A 16,016-nucleotide genomic window follows, 5' to 3' on the forward strand; every position below is an offset into this window, starting at 1 on the left:
TAATTTATTCTTTCAAGGAACCTGGTTCAGAAGTTGGTTTATCCGGCTGGAATGGTAGTAGGTAAGGCGTGAAGTAGGTAGACAAGATGTCTTCAGGAGGATGGACAGCACCTGTGGGCTGGGCTGTGCCCGCCCAGTGGTTCTCAGACATGTTCTGAGGGACTTCCTGTTACACTGTATCGGGACAGAGCACACCAATGATTAAGAACTGTGCTAGGTCTAGGGAGGGTTGATTCTACCTTTAATGCTGAGATGTTGAATCTGTGTCAGAGAAGATGGAAACAATAAAGGTGTCTCAGGAAGGTTCTACCTGTCTGTGTGAGAAGTTTGCTTGGGTGTTACAGTGCAGGCATAACCATAATAGACCCATGTGGGTTCTGGAATCTGGGTCCTAGGATAAATAGATACTGGTAGCCAAAAACATGCAGCAGATGCCAAAAGTCCTTTTTTTTTTGGTTCTCTTTGGTTCTCGCCTCTAACATGCTTGGCAAGAGCTCTACCACTGAGCTTCAGCCCACAAAAATATTTCCTAGCCATAACAAATAGTTTGGGATATTTGACTTAGGATCTCAGCTATTATTTGGGGAGTCAGTTAGTCTGCTGCTCCATCTCTGGCTGAGTGCTAAAAAGTGCTGTCCCCAAGGTACAACTTCACCTTCACAAGGATTGGCACCTATATGTCAGTTTTTGCTTCTATTATTTACAGATTGTTTTGAACTGTTCTTGACTCTAGGATTTTGGACTTTGAAATCTATTGGCATAACAGTTTCTGTGAGTTTACTATGTCAACATTAATTAGAATTTCCTTTTGCTTGGTCTAAATGATTCCTAAAATATTTGATAGATGTGCTTTCTCCTCAACCATTATATATTTTGTTTGTTTTTTTAAAATTCAGAACCTTCTTCATTTCAGTTGTGTTCTTTTGGTGTGCAGCATTCGGAACACCGCAAGATTAGCCAGTAGTATTTTGTAAGGGGAGGATTAAGCATCTGGGGTTTCCACCTTGGTATCCTTTACAATCTCAGTCAGCAAATGTGGCACCCTCCGCTGTTTACTTAGGGTGTTGTTGTGATTTTGGAGGAAGTCCTGGTTGGGAGCTGAGAACCTGACCCTCTCATTTTGGAGCCCGATTCCCAGCCCCTCACTCTCCCTGATGCTGCCTGTAATCTTCAGTGTCATCCCATGTGCCCAGGGCCCTCTGGCCCATCTTCCGGACGCCGTGCAGGACAAACACTTTGGGGTGTTCCCTTCCCAGTCCTTGGAGACTGAGTTACAAAAGAGATCTTCTCAAACTCCGGGTGACTCTATTTTTCATAAACTTGTCACTGGAGTGAAACCGCTTCAGGCTTAGTCCTTTGTGAATGTGGTCACCTAGCATCCATTTGTCAGATTTCAAGAGAACATCAGCTAGAAATTGCAGCTCCTCAGATCTGCCCAGCAGAATTCATTCGTAACTTGTCAGAAGCCGACTCTGATACTGCTTCCTAAGGAAGTTCTTTACCATGGTGGCATTAACAGACTCCTTGGGCCTTGGGCCTCTCTATGAGGTGTGTGACACAAACCATGCGAGATGTGCAGACTGTGTTAGGCTTACTGTGCACAAACACCTATAAAGGATCTGTCCCCCTACACTCTCAAAGGGTGACTTTTATTCCATAGCTTTGTGAGATCTACCCAAAAAACCCTGGTTTCATTATTAAAATACTTCAGTGTTTTAGAGAAATCTGAGAAAATCACGAGCTGTTACTGTTCAGGCAGTAAATCTTTATTGAGAGCAGCAGCCACACTCTGGGCTGTTTTTCTAGTGCTTTTTAGCACTGTGTTTTAGCAGCTATGAAAACATAAAATATAGCTCTGACACCTTTTCTCAAGCCCTTGCAGGTGCCAGCTCTGCAACTGCTGACTGCACAGCACAGGTTGGTGCCAGTCCCTGGTGCCCAGCAGGGTGACAGGTCCGCTGGGACCCTCCCAGAGGTGACCGGCCTCCTTTGGTGGGTGAGGACCCTGGGGAGAGGGAGGTACCCCCATTTTTCACACAGAGATGTTGTACAGACGCATATCCTGCGCTTCATTCCTTCTTCTCTTGGGAGTTGGTTGACTGTGGTCCCTGCTGGGGATCAGGACATGAAGGCTGTGTCTTCCTCCTTCCAAAAATAGAGGCTGTTTCTGTGGAGAGAGGTCCTGATGGGTAGGGTTGTCAGGACCATAGGAAAGATGTGGCGTAGGTGACAAGACTCGATGGCTAGGAGCACCGGCCCTGGGTGTCACAAACCTGCGGCTGCCCAGAGGGACACCCCAAGTATAAGTGTCAGCGGCAGTCCTGCTTCCTTCTGGGCTGTGCAGAAGCAGCAGTAGCTTTGTGTAACTGAACAGCAAGAGATGAGAAGTCAAGCCCGTCGCCTTGCATTACCTTGTGCACTTTCATTGGTTTATGGAAGCTGATCTTCCCATTAACCCTAATTGATGCAGGAGCAGTTTTACCCAGAGTTTAAATCCATTTTGCATTGCTTGACAAAGTGCCCTGAGGCTGGCTACATTTATAAAGAAGTAAGGTTTAGCAGCTCACAGTTCTGGAGGTTCAGGCTTCTTGCTGGTGAGTCCTGAGTGTCCCATAGCAAGGGACAGGGAGCCTGTAGCAGGTCAGCCACCTCTTCCTGTGTCAGTACCTGCTCTGCATATCGGGGTCACCTGGGTTGTGCAAAGTCCACTGCACCCCTCCCTGGAACAGGCAGAGGGGCCTGGGCACTGGTGCTGTTGCAGCAGCCTCCCCTTCTACTCTGAGGGCCTCCACTTGAGAGTTTCTTGCCATTCAGATGGTTCTTGAGACTAAAAAATCCCACTCTGATCCAGGCATTGTGGCTCACATTTGTAATCCCACCACTTGAGAGGCTGAGGCGGGAGGTTAGCTGGCGTTTAAGGTGAGCCTGGACTACAAGGTGAATTCAAGCCTAGCGTGGACTGCATACCAAGACCCTATATCCAAAAACAAACCAACCAACAAATTAAATTAAAAATTCCACTCTAATTAGTGTTTGCTGGCGATTCTGATCTTTGATCCTGATAGGAAAAAAACCCTGAGTGGAGACCTACCTTATGCATCATGTAACAAAACAGACTGAGAAACATGAAGCAGCCTGGCAGTATAGTGCTTCAGAATGCACCAGAAACACCAGCCCCCTCTGTCCTTCCCCACCTGGCCTCTCTGCTTTGGCTATCCTGGCTCGGGGAACTGTGTGTCCTGGACAGGGGCAGCAAAGAGATCCCAAGCCCTGTCTCCTCATGGCCGAGGATGAATGTTTCTCTCCTTGGAGAGATTTTAAAAATTGAGCCCCACTTTTTCCCAATGGGTTCATGATCTGGGTCCACTGCAGGGCACCAAGGGGCAGGAAATCTTTATACTTTGCAGAAAGCAGAATGTATACACCCTGCTCCTCATTTTCCCTGGGCCCCAAGAGCATCTGCCGTGTGTTCTCTTTCCTGACCAGACCCCTGGTCCTTAGGCTTGGAAGCCTTGGTTGTCAGGCCCACTGATCAAGCTTGGTGCTCCTGGCCCATAGGGTCTCAGCGGGGCTCCTGATTAGTTAGAGTGACTGTGCTTCTTGCTCTTTCACAGCTGACCCCACTTGGTCTGGCCCTGTCCCCACAGCAGCTGGTCGGTAGTGTGGACCATGTGTCTGTGGGAGGCGGTCATCGACTCTCAGGAGTGTAAAACCTAGAGGATGGATGATGTGTGAGATACCTGATCAGTTGTTTTCTATAAAAGTAAAACAAACCAGAAATTTCTGATTCCCAAATTAGAACCAAACTCTAGATAGATTACTGGTAAAGGGCTCTGGCCTCTTTGTACAGTACCAGGCCTGGGTCCAGGCCCTTCCTGGCCAGTCTCCACTGTGTTTCTCAGCGAACTCCAAATACTCTCTCAGGCACCTGTCCTCGAGGACCTTCTCTCTCTTCCCTACTTTAGAAAAGTGTGTGTGTGTGTGTGTTTATGTGTGTGTGGTGTGTATGCATGTGTTGAAAGTAAAAGGATGGCTAAAGATGTGCAATACAAATGTTAATCAAATAGAGCAGGAATGGTCATAGTAATGTCAAATAACACTTCCTGGTTGTAGCAGTTATCAGGGAGGAAGAAGGGTGATTGCGCTGAAGAAGCAGCATTCCTGTGCATGCATGCACCAAGCCACAGAGCTACAACATAACAAAACCACCAACCTACAGAGTTTCAAGGAGAAAGAGACAGACCCACAGTTACCTTTGGGGTCTCCTCACCCCTGCCTCTAGGGTTGGTAGAACAACTCCCCAGAAGCCAGCAGGGATCTGGAAGACCTGAACTCCACTCCACCATCAGTCAGCAAGGCTGGCTCCTGCACCACGCCACCCCCAGCAGCAGAGTACATCTCCTTTGCCAACACCCACAGAACATGTGCGGCACTAGACCATATGGTGGGCCAGAATGCAGGCTGCAACAAATTTTAAAAAATTGAAATCATACCATGTATCTTCTCTGTCCTTTTAATAAATTCTCAAAATGACAAATTTGTAGAGATGGAACAGAGTTGGGCATTCCCCAGGGGTAGGGTGGGTGTGGCCACAGCTGGGCTATGTGAGAGAAGTCTGTGGGACACAGTGCTCCTGTGTCCTGGCTGCGGTGGCCCACACAGAACCCTGCCCACAGGCAGCACCAGCCCGGTGTACTGAGCTGTGGTGGTAGAGCATGTAGCTCCTGGAGAAGCCAATTCAGAGGTCATAGGGCCTCTCTGCTACACCTTTGCAACTTCTTATGAATCTCCACTTACCTCAATGGTATAAAGTTTAAAAATTTTTAATAAGGAAAAAAAATGTAAAATGTCAGCTCATTTCCTCTTTTATTATAATAGTCTGCAGTTTGGGATGTCAGAGATTTCCAAGTTTGCATAGCAATTGGTGAGGAAGTCCTGAAAGGAAGATAGAAATCAGATGGGGCTGGGGGAAATTGGGCTTCTTTCCAAGTTGCCATGGAATTGTTTTCCTTATCAGCAGATTTCCCTGCCCTTCACTGGGGCCTAACCATGCCTCTTTACTTTCATATGTGGTTATAATCTACAGTAACTTACACCGTAACTGATGTTGATCACATGAAAATAAAATATAAACCATGTGCACTGACCATAACACTACAGTGAAGGCCCCATGACAACACACACACACACACACACGCACACACACACACACTCACACGCTCATCTTAGCCGATGTGGAATGTGGATTTAAGCTCTGCTTTGACTCTCAAGTCTAAGAAACAAAGCTGACATCAATGACGGGCCCCCGCACACTGTGCCTCTTCTGCAGGCCTACACAGGTGCTTGTCTCTGGGCTCAGTTTATCCACAGTTTTTGGCCTTGGCTTCCTGAGGAGCTCACCAGCATGCACAGCCTTGGGACCCTCGTTTCTGTGTTGGTAGAACCTAGCCATGGAATGCAGTGAGACACTGTGTGTGGGAGTACTAGTGACTCAGCATGCTCTGTGCAGGGATGGGCAGCCTCCTCGGGATGCACAGTGGCCGCTGTCTGAACTGGCATCTGAAGAGACCGCAGCCCCATCTCTCTGAGGCCTGTGCCTTTCCAAAACAGGCTATTTTACCAGTACCCCGGTGAATGTGAATAGGTGGCATGTTTCAACCCCAGCCCTTGGTGGCAGTCATACGCAGGGACTGCACGGTGTAGGGCCACAGCCACACCAAGTGGTGTCTGGAGACCTGTCAGCAAATGCCACCTGGTGACAACTGACTCAGCTCCCCTTTCTGCATGGCCTCTGCCTTCCTTTGTCAGATTCCCTCTGTGATATTTGATAGGTACAATATACTGAGCTGTCATTCAGGTACTGATGGGGGAGCATCAAACATGCATCCATAGACCCATAGACCTATCCCCCCACTTAAAGACCCCAAGTGTCATCAACACTGTGAAAGCTACCACTGTCCATCTCATCCCATCCTGTTCCCCACCCCTGTTACTTTTGAACAGTTCCGGGTTTGCAGAGCATTGCAGGATAGTGCACAGTCCTCCCAGTCCCAGCATGTGGTTTCTCCGAATTTTAACCTCTTCTATGAGTGTTACACTGCTCGCAGCTAAGGAACTGATATTGATGTGTTCTAATTAACTAAAAGCCATTCTTATGTGGATTTTCATTTTATTTTTACCAAAAACGCCCTTTTCTTTTGCCCTTGTTTTGATGTCTGTGACACTTCTGAGGGTCAGGTGTTCAGTAGGAGGTCTCTCTGTGAAGTCACCTGGTGTTTTTCTCCTTGTCAGAGGGCCTTGGGGAGGAAGACCACAGAAGTCAGGTGCAGCCTCACCCCTGAGCATCACAGCCGCATGCTTTCAATGTGACTGCCACCATTGGTGTCCACTGTGGCCGGTCATGTGCCCTCCTCTCCGGTTTCTGCTCTGTGCTCTGTGGAACAAGGTCTCTAAGTGCAGCTCCTGCTTCTGGGTAGGAGGGAGTCCCCCCCTCCCCCTCCCCTTCCCCCGCCCCGAGGGCCGAGCACCTGCCAACTTGTCTAGAATTGCCCTTTCCCATGTTTTTAACTCTCAGGCCTTCATCCCTTGCTTTAACACGTGCATGCACCTGAACCTGAACAGCAGCGGTTGGCTCTGCTCTCCTCAGGGCCTAGTGGAGATGGAGCCAGGTAGCTGTTGCTCGTGGACTGTGCCCCCACCCTGCATCAGGTCCAGGAGCCCTCCTCCTTCTGTGTGATGGGGGCAGTGATCACTGGCTTCTTTCTGCTGTGGGTGCCTTATTAGGTGACTCTGACACCCACCCATTCACCCTCAGTGGTGACTCATCTATAACCTCCCTGTTGCATCGAGAGGGTGGCAGGAGTGTGGGCCTTGGAGGGGATTGTCCTCAGCAGCATTGTACATTCCCGCCACCTCCACTGCCTCAGCTCCCTCCTACCCCCCGCCCCCCATCACCTTTGACACTCTTACCAGCTGCTGCTGGAGCAGGATCTTCCTGTGGTCCCAGGTGTGAACAAGGACTAACATGTTTTTATGCTGTTTCACTGTTCCTGATGCCCGCCTGCCTGTGGAGTGACTTTGCCCACATTTCATGGAAGTCGTTGGTGTCCTTATGGAATTTCGGGAGTTGCTGTGTATACCAGACACCAGTCATTCACTGCCTGTATTGCTTGCAGCAGGTTTTTAGCAAGTATTTTAATCATATTTTGAGGCCTAAAAATCTGTTCTGGGTTATATGGGAATCCACAACTACTCCTTACTTTCTGATTAGCTAGAACACAGTCTCTTGCCTCTACTTGTGCTGAGGGTGGACACCACTATTCGCAAACTTTACTCTTTTCCTGTAAGAAGGGACACAGAGCATCGTAGTTCAATGGCAAGGGCCATGTGCATTTGTGTTGTTTCGGTGATCAGCAGCCTATTTTCAAATAAACCTTTGATAAAGATAAACACAAATTTGTAAATGTTGGAATTTTATCAGAAATGCTCAAATTATTTGTTTTTAAGCAGGCAGATAATGTAGTAGTCTCAGGCTGTGCCTTCTCAGTAAAACACACTTTAGTCCCTCATTGTCAGTTGTTGCAGTAACCATTGGCTGGGATTAGAAGCTCCGCCCTTCATTACTGATCTGGGTTCCATGCATATTTATGCATCTTCCATGTACTTTCACCCTTTTATCCAAAGTATCTGATAAGAATTTAAGTATTTTAGTGGAATCCTTTTATGGCTCCTATCCTATGCAGAAAAAACCCATTATAATGTAGAACAATCCTGAATGTTCTAGTAAGAGGTGGGATTGTTTTGAATGAAACACCTCCAGTTTGGATCCAGGCTCAGAGCGGGGCTTCAGTGTATGACACAGTAGTCTGTGGCCACCTGACAGCCTGGGGACGCATAGTGGCAGCCAGCACCAGCCCCCAGTAGGAGACGCCAAGGGCTGTCCCTCCGCCACTCTGCAGATGCTTTCACATTACGTGCAGGAGTCTGTGCCCTGCTACGTGCTTAGTATGTGACACAGAGCATGCTGGACATCACAGGGAGAGTCTGTTGCAGTGGGGTGGAAGCCTGTGGTGGTGGAGCAGAGGTGAAGCCCTTCCTCTGAGCAGCACCACGCACACTGTCCTCAACAGCCATGAGGCTGGGTGGAGGAGAGGCCTGGACAGCCTACCCGCCCCACTGTCCCAGGGCAGAAGCCCCAGTGCAGCCAGGGAAGGATGCATTCTGGTGGCTGGTGCTGACCTGCAGGGACGACATGGACCACTGATGTGCACTGTGGTCAGGGGAAACCCCGGTGAGGGCGTCTAGGACCAGCTGGTGAGGGATGGATCCGCTGGTGAGAGTGTGGCCCAGAAGGTGAGAGGTGCCCAGCAGAGGAGGGCAGACCTGGGGCTAGGATGCTGCTGCAGGTTCCCTACTACCTGGGATGATTCATGAGGAAAGGCAGCCCAAGCCCAGGCGGAGAGGCCTCAGGCCAGGGAAGCCGGCCCCTGGGGTTCACAGGTACAGGCAGGATGCAGCCTACTGACTGCTTCCTCTCCAGGCTGCAGACAGGGGAGGGGTGTTCCCAGGGGGAGGTGGGTGCTGGAGACCCCTCAGTAGGACAGGAAAGGAAGCTGCCTCTGTGGGATGTGGGAGGGAAGGTGGTATGTGTGTTTTGGCCTTTATTTTTTTTTAAATAAGTCTGATAAATGGAGTAGAAATCCAAAACACCAATGAAAGCTCTTAGCATTCTTTTCTGTATGTGATCAATACTTTCTTCAATGAAAAAAACACAGCTTTTCAAAATATAAGTCTGGGATGTAGTAGACATGTAATTTATAACCTGCCTTCAGCATGCATTTACCTCAGGTCCCCAGAAGGTCTCAGCATCTCCTTGGTACTTCTGCTGGCCATTGGGGACCTTGACCTGCAGCTGCTGAGCTCTTCAGTGCTCCTAGTAGCATGTTACCTGGCACTGGGTTGGGGATAGAAATAATTGTGCTTGGAGCAGCAGGAGATACTTATAGTAAGGTGCTGTGTGTGGGACGGGGAAGAGGCTGGTGGATAGGGGAGAGGTGTGTTGGTGCACAGGGGATAATTTGGTGGGCAGGTGAGCAGTGGCAGGATGAGAAGAAGTCTTTGACGTTGAGGGGATGAGTTTTTGGGACAGTGGACCTGAGGGACTTGTTAGGCAGCCAGGAAGGTGTCACTGAAAAGCATCTGTTGGTGGTAGGGTGACCAAGTGATTGGCAAAACCCATCAGGCTTTCAGCGTAGTTTCTTCACATTCTTCAAGAACAGGTGACCAGGAACCTGCTGGAGTCAGCATGGGAGAAGTCCAGAAGCTCCCTATGTTGTCACATGCCTGCCTCTTCACTTTGCAAAGTATTCGAGTATGCAGTGCGCCCGGTCACTTGAAATCAGCTGTACTGATACAGAGACTGTGTTGTAAAATACAGGATGTGGGCTGGGGAATCTTGTGGGGCCGAAAAGTAAGGTTGAGATCAAAAAGCAAAGCAAGGGCCTGGGGATTTAGCTCAGTGGTTCTGCTGCCTGCCTTGTAACCACAAGGGCCTGAGTTTGATCCCCAGTACCCCCCCCCAAAAAAAGCAAAGCAAAGCAAACACTAATGACAGTGGTGGTGGGTGGGGGACCCAGGCTCCCAGAGCCACCTTGGGGCCTGCAGGAGCCTCCTAGAGGAGTCAGTCGTACTGAAGCATAGCCCAAAGTAAAAAATCAAGGACCATAAATTCATAATGACAGAAATGCTAGAATACATTAATAAGCAAGGGAAGAGGAAAGACTCTCCCATGCAGAAGTTTGAGGAATTTGGGGTGCTGCTGATTTCAAAGAGAAGTGACATTACTGCCCACATAAGTGGCTGGGCATGGTGACTTCCTCCAGAGCACAGCATGGGGCGGGGGTCTTTGCAGTGGAGACCTGCTGGGGTCACGGTCAACACCTGGGTCAAGGTCAGTGCCTATGCCAGTAGTGATGGTCGTGTTGATGGTGCATGTCCTCCATACAGTGTGATGAGGACAGCACTTGACCTCTCTGGTCTTCCTCCACAGACCCATAACCCGGGCTGGAAATGCATACAAAGCCTTGGTGAAGGCCATCCTACAAAATTCCTAACTATACCGTCCCAAAACAAGGAAAGCCTGAGAGCTTCACAGCCAAGAGGCACCGGATGCCTTAGTACAGGATCCTGGGTGGGACATTAGGACAGAAAAGGGTCATTCCAGGGACACTAAAGACTGCCAAGTAGAGGAGGAACTTTAATTAATAGTGAAAGGCATTAGTGCCCTCATTGTATTAATAAATACACTGTTCCCATGTCCAGTGTTCCTAAGAAAGGAGACTAAAACGCTTTTTAAAACAGCATATTAAATCAAGCATGTTTGCTGGAAACCTTTATTTCCTCATTTTGATTTCTTCAGTGACGGAGGATTCTTTAAAAGAACCATACACTTGGAATAGATACTCAGCTGTCTCTCCAGCATCATTTGTAGATGTGTCTGTATTGGTGTCATCTGTGCTGGGTCCCTGTCCCCCGGGCTGGGTCCAAAAGGGTTTTTTGCAGTTCCCACTCTTCTTTGATAGGAAACTCTAACACAGGGATGCAGTATGAGCTGTGCAGGTATAGCAAACAGAAATGACTAGGAACATGGTCAGACCTGAGTAAGGAGGCGGGTGCTGTCTAAATTGCATGCTCTGTCCCAGCCCTGCCTGTTTCAGACCCGGACAAGGAATCATGAATAACAGATGGTAAGGGAAAAGGCCAGGTATTGCTTAAGGTACTGGATTCATTTAAAGGCTTGAAGAAGCTCATGACATTTACACCTCGATGTGTTCATGAGCTAGATGTTTAAGCTAAAGAAGTTATAGCTACTTTTATGGTTGTGACCAAAAGAATAGTGAGATCTAATAAGTCCCATACACGGGGAGTGGTTGTTATTTGTCTGCTTTGGAAGCTGTGAGTATGCAGTATCTGAAAATTCTGGGCATGCTAGCATCTTAAAAGAGGCCTAGTTTCGCCCAGGGCATTGATGTGCGTTTTTATAGCTGAGCATTCCCTATTTCTGGTATTTTCCCCCGCCCATCACTGTGCCATCTTCCACGTTGGCAGAACTCAACATCACTCTAAGTCCAGGGCTGTTATTTGGAACTTCTTGTTCACATTTTATGTTGTGTCATCAGATTAGCTTGTTCAGTTGACAGTGTTAATGTGGACATCCTGACTCCTCCCTAACCGACGTCTCAGATGCCCTCGGGAAGGCACGGGAGGTTAGGAGAGTGTGTGCATTTTCCTGACTAGTCGATTCTGTGTGAATAGCGTATCCCAGATTCGGAGGCAAGCACCAGCAATCCTTAGTCTTAGTACAACCACGGGGTTGGTTGTACTCACTTACCGTTTAGTCTCGGGTTGCTGCCATGTTGGGCATTTCACACAGGAAGGTGAGTTGACTGGTGACGCACTCCAGAAAATTGGCTGATAAAGTCACATTTGAAAGCATTTTTCTTACTTAATGTGCAATTTTGGGGAGGAACCTGGTTTTGGCTACAAAGATGAATTAGTGGTAGAGATTCATTTAAGTGGAAAAAAAAAAAAACAGTTGAGGAAGGGCAGCAGAAAACATTTGTTACTGTTAGCTTGAAAGTTTCTCTTTATTCAGGAATGCTCTTGCTAATAAATCCTGCAGAGAATGGAGACCACACACACACACACACACACACACACACACGGGCGAGTCTGTGTGCTCACACTCAAGATGGCTATTGTCAAAGAACCCAGAGGGACAAGTGTTTGCAGGGACACAGAGGGTTGCTGCTGCCTTGGGCACTTGTGGAGGGCAGTAAGAGTGCCCTGGCCATGAGACACAGTGCACTTCCTTAGAAAATTATATGTGACCCACTGGCCCCACTACTGGGGAGAGAGAAAGGGGACTCAGGGCTCGGAGGTATGTGTCCAGCCATGTGCGGTGCACTGTTCACAGTGGGCAGAAGTGGAAGCCAGCCAAGTGCCCACTGATGGATAAACTGATAGTGAAGCGTGATGTGTATGGAATATTATTCAGGCTTGTGAAAGAAGGAGACCTTGATACACACTCTGTGTAACAAGTGTGGGGACATCACACTGAGCAGAGTCAGCTGGACACAGGACAGGTGTCATGAATCCCCACCTCTGTGAGGTATCAGAAGCGGTCGGGGTCTGACACAGAGAGCAGTGCGGGAGTGGGGGCTGGGGTGGAGCAGTGTTCAGGAGCACAGTGTCCCCCGGAACATGAGAAGAACTCAGGAGAGGGCAGCTGCACAACAGCGCAATGTCCTTAGCTCCTCTGAGCTGCGCCTCACCATGGCAGAGGATGAGCTTTGGGTCACGGCATTTCACCACAGTTCAGGAAATCACCTGGTATTCTGTGTGCTGATCAGGATCACAGTCCCTGTCTATAAGGTGGGCAGGGCTGCCCTGGGTCACAAGTGCATCCAGTGGGCAGGGGTGACGCAGGGTGCTGTGGACCCCACAGTCTTCGGGCGCTTCTAGGTGGGAAGGGCCTGGAGGGGTTGGAAAGACTCTCAGCCACTTCAGGGGAGGAGCAGGTAGCAAGGAGGAGAAAGAGAAGTAGGTGATCACCCCCTTCTGGGGCCTTGGTGTGTCCCCACCCCCACCCCAGCTGGAATCAATGCCAACAAACACTAGAAATCTATGTTTTAGCAGTGACCTTGTCTCACTTCGCTGTCTGTGCAGTGTCTTCTAGCAGGTGCCTTGGGAACATGAAATCCTCCTGGACACAAGCCAGTGTCGTTAGTGCAGGCATTGGAGAAGGGAGCTGGGCAGTCCCCAGGAGCGTTGGCATGTCTCTCAAAGTTTCCACTTCCTTTTGAAATGATATTTACAGTCTAAGGCAAACACATTTTGAATCTTTGTAAACGTTGCACTCAAGTCCAAGGAGCCCTATGATTTTGGCATCATTAGAATGATGTGTATAAAAAGCAATGACTAACACTGGCCGGGACAGACAGGGTATTGGCAACTTCCTGTGTGCTGTCTCCTTTGATCCTTGCAGACTCTGTGACCTTGACCTCATCTGCACACGCAGGAGTGGAGGTCAGTGGTCAGCAGCTTCCTCCCAAGCTCACGAAGCTGGGTGGCTCTCAAGCCCTGACTTTTCCTGCCTGAACAGGAGCATCCTGAGATGTGGGGTCGGTGCCTTCGCAAATGTCAAAGGTGTGGCAACTTTGCTGCCTGTCACCTTTAAACATTGTCCAACAAATCCCAAGATCAAATCCTGATAGGATCCTCTCCAAGATGACCACCAAGCAGAACTCACTGAGGTCTTGCTGGCCTCAGGAAGACAGGAGAAGAGAGGCAAGTCAAGGAGAGTGGCTGTGCTCTGTGCTTTGGAATCCAGAACACTCCACCTTTCCACGGGGCCCTCCCTCTGGCCCCTCCCCAGTAAAGTATTACAGAGCAAACAAATCCCTTCACAAATCATACCTGGAAGATCTGGGTGTCCTACTGTCTGTCCCGTAGTCATTTCACTCACACATTTATCAAAACGGAATTTAAATTCAGCTTTTGTTTATCAGCATTCATCTTCCCCTTGGAATTTGTTTTCTAAGCAATGCAGCAAAATTCTGCTAGCAAGTGAGACCAGCAAGCAGTCAGGAGGAAAGAGAAAGCCTGTGCTTTGTGATAAGATGCTTCTAGAGAGTTTGAATCCCAGCAGGGCGCTTTCTACTTTGTGGATTTCAGCGAATCGCTTAATACCATCTCCGAGCCCTAGCGTCGTCATTCATAAACTCTCTCTGTGACAGTAACCATTGCGCAGGGTCTCCATGCCTTGGCCGACACCCGACACACTGGCTTGCTGGACCCTTGTTCTGTGGGTCCAAGGTGAATGTGCCTTGCACATCCTGTCGCCACACACCCCTCTGTACCTGGTGGCACTGGACACCAGCCCCTCGCTGCTGCATGGGGAAGGTTCTACTATTTATTTCTCCTTTCCATGTAGTGTGTTTTTGTGTCTCCAGGAGATGGTAAGACCTTGACTCTTGTCACAGCATAATTAACTTATTGAAAGCTGGAACAGCCACCGGATTCCATATTGTGTCCTATTGAGAGCCAGAGTGTACTCGATGTAATTAGTGGTCCTGCTTTCAAATGCCACCAGCTGGCCTTTCTCTTCCCCACAGGCGACCACAGGTTCCTGCCAACTCCTGTCACATTAGTTGGCATCTGGCAAACCTTTCATCTACAGCACAACTTGAAATTTTAATCAAGACTTTTAGTGTTGGAGCTGCTTCCAGGACTCTCTCCAGGTCCTCTCCTGAATGCAAATGTGCTGTTAAAATATTTGCACACTGACGCAGTAGTGCAGAGGAAAACACTGTGAGCCATGAGGGAGCAGAAAGGTCCCTTTCTGTGGACCCTGCTTAGCATGGTTACTCCATTCCCCCGCTGCTGCTGGTGGAAATGCTCACAAACTCAAGGGCTTAAAATGACACCCTGGTTTTTCTCTTCCAGTTCTGGGATCACTTGTCTGCCACAGATCTCTGAAGGCTAAAGGCAGGGTGGCTACAGGGCTGTATTCCTTCTGCAGGCTGCAGAGGACTCTTTTGTCTTTTAGCTCCTGGGGGTTCCCCAGCCCTTGGTGGCAGCTCAGCATCTCAAATCTTTCCAGGCTCCCCCTCCTTCCTCCCTCACTAATGAGGACCCCTGTGATACATGGATAATCCAGGATCATCTCTCACAGGGAGCTGATTAGCAGCCTTAATTCTCTGGGCCGTGTAATCCAGGGTAGTCACAGGTGCTGCTTTAGGATCTGGATATCTTTAAGGGGCTTGTACTCTGCCCACGCCATCCACTGTATTAAACTCTGTTTCCATAAATTGCATTGGTCTGTTGCATTTCCCTCCGAAGGCATGAGATAGTACAAAAAAAAATCCTCAAAACCTTAGTGAAACATGTTGTATTATTTAAATAATTCAGCCTATGCTCTGATAATTGAAGCAGGCATGACTTTTTTTTTATATTGTCTCAATTCCTTCTCCCACCTGCTTAATTTCTAAATCAGTTACATGCGCATGGGCAAATAGATTTAGTGTATGCACGCAGTTGTGCACATCTGTGTTTTTCTAACATTTCGAGCCCATACCCTGGAATACGGTGAGGCATGCCTTGTCTCTCTGTGCATGCCTTCCAAATGCATGAGAATTAAGCTCTCTGCTCTCCACTGAAGTCTACACTGCAGAGTGGATCGCCGGGTCTACAAAGCTGTGTGCCTCTGGTTGTCATGTGCTGGCTGAGTGGTCGATTGGTAGAAGAGTAAACAAAGCAGATGTGTGTTAACCTGACTCAGGTTCCCTGGTTGTTCCTTGGGCTGCCATTAAACCATGTGGCTGAGGTCTACACAGCTGTGGGTCAGCACTTCCTGTGGCCTCCCAGACAGATAGCAGTGGACAGGCATCTCAAGGGCACTAAAGGCTCTACAGGAAGTAAACCGAGGGCCAGACAATGATATTGATGTCTGTGGGGAGCTGGGGTGGCTGCTGATTCACAGGCTTGAACCACAAGGCAGTGGACACCAGAGAAATTCAGTCCCCAGAAAACCCACAGGTGAATGAAGGAAGGACTGTACAGAACACAGCCCCCTCGCATGTAAGACTTGCCCTGCCTCCAAACAAAAGACTTGCCCTGTCTCTTGCAGAGTGTCACAGCTGGGACTGTGGTTGCTATCCCTGAGTGTCCTCTGTGTAGGCACCATGCTCAGAGCCTTCTTTGCAAGCTCAGGAGGGAGTAGATTTTCCTACCTATCTTGTGAGACAGGCTGCCCTGCTGGGCGAAGGTGGCTGTCTTAGTCGCTTTCCTAGAGGTGGGACAAAATACTTGACTTAGAAACTTAAAGGAGAAGAGGTTTATTTTGATGCACTTTTCAGAAGCTTCAGTCCTTGCATGGCAGGCCAGAGGCATGGTGGAAGGGTCCAGGTAGAGGAGAGCCACCAAGTGGGCAGCTGGGAAGCAGAGCAAAGGGAGGA

The 16,016-nt window shown here is 48.9% G+C and overlaps 1 protein-coding gene across 3 annotated transcripts in view; it reads left to right on the plus strand.

The window, feature by feature from the left end:
• The window catches only part of Nck2 (NCK adaptor protein 2), a 115,008-nt gene that overhangs the window by 60,808 nt on the left and 38,184 nt on the right, over positions 1–16,016 (plus strand). The window lies entirely within an intron of this gene.

This window comes from Heterocephalus glaber, unplaced genomic scaffold (assembly GCF_053883595.1).
Source record: "Heterocephalus glaber isolate CG9 unplaced genomic scaffold, H.glaber_assembly_v1.0 deba00000470, whole genome shotgun sequence".
NCBI lineage: Eukaryota > Metazoa > Chordata > Mammalia > Rodentia > Bathyergidae > Heterocephalus > Heterocephalus glaber.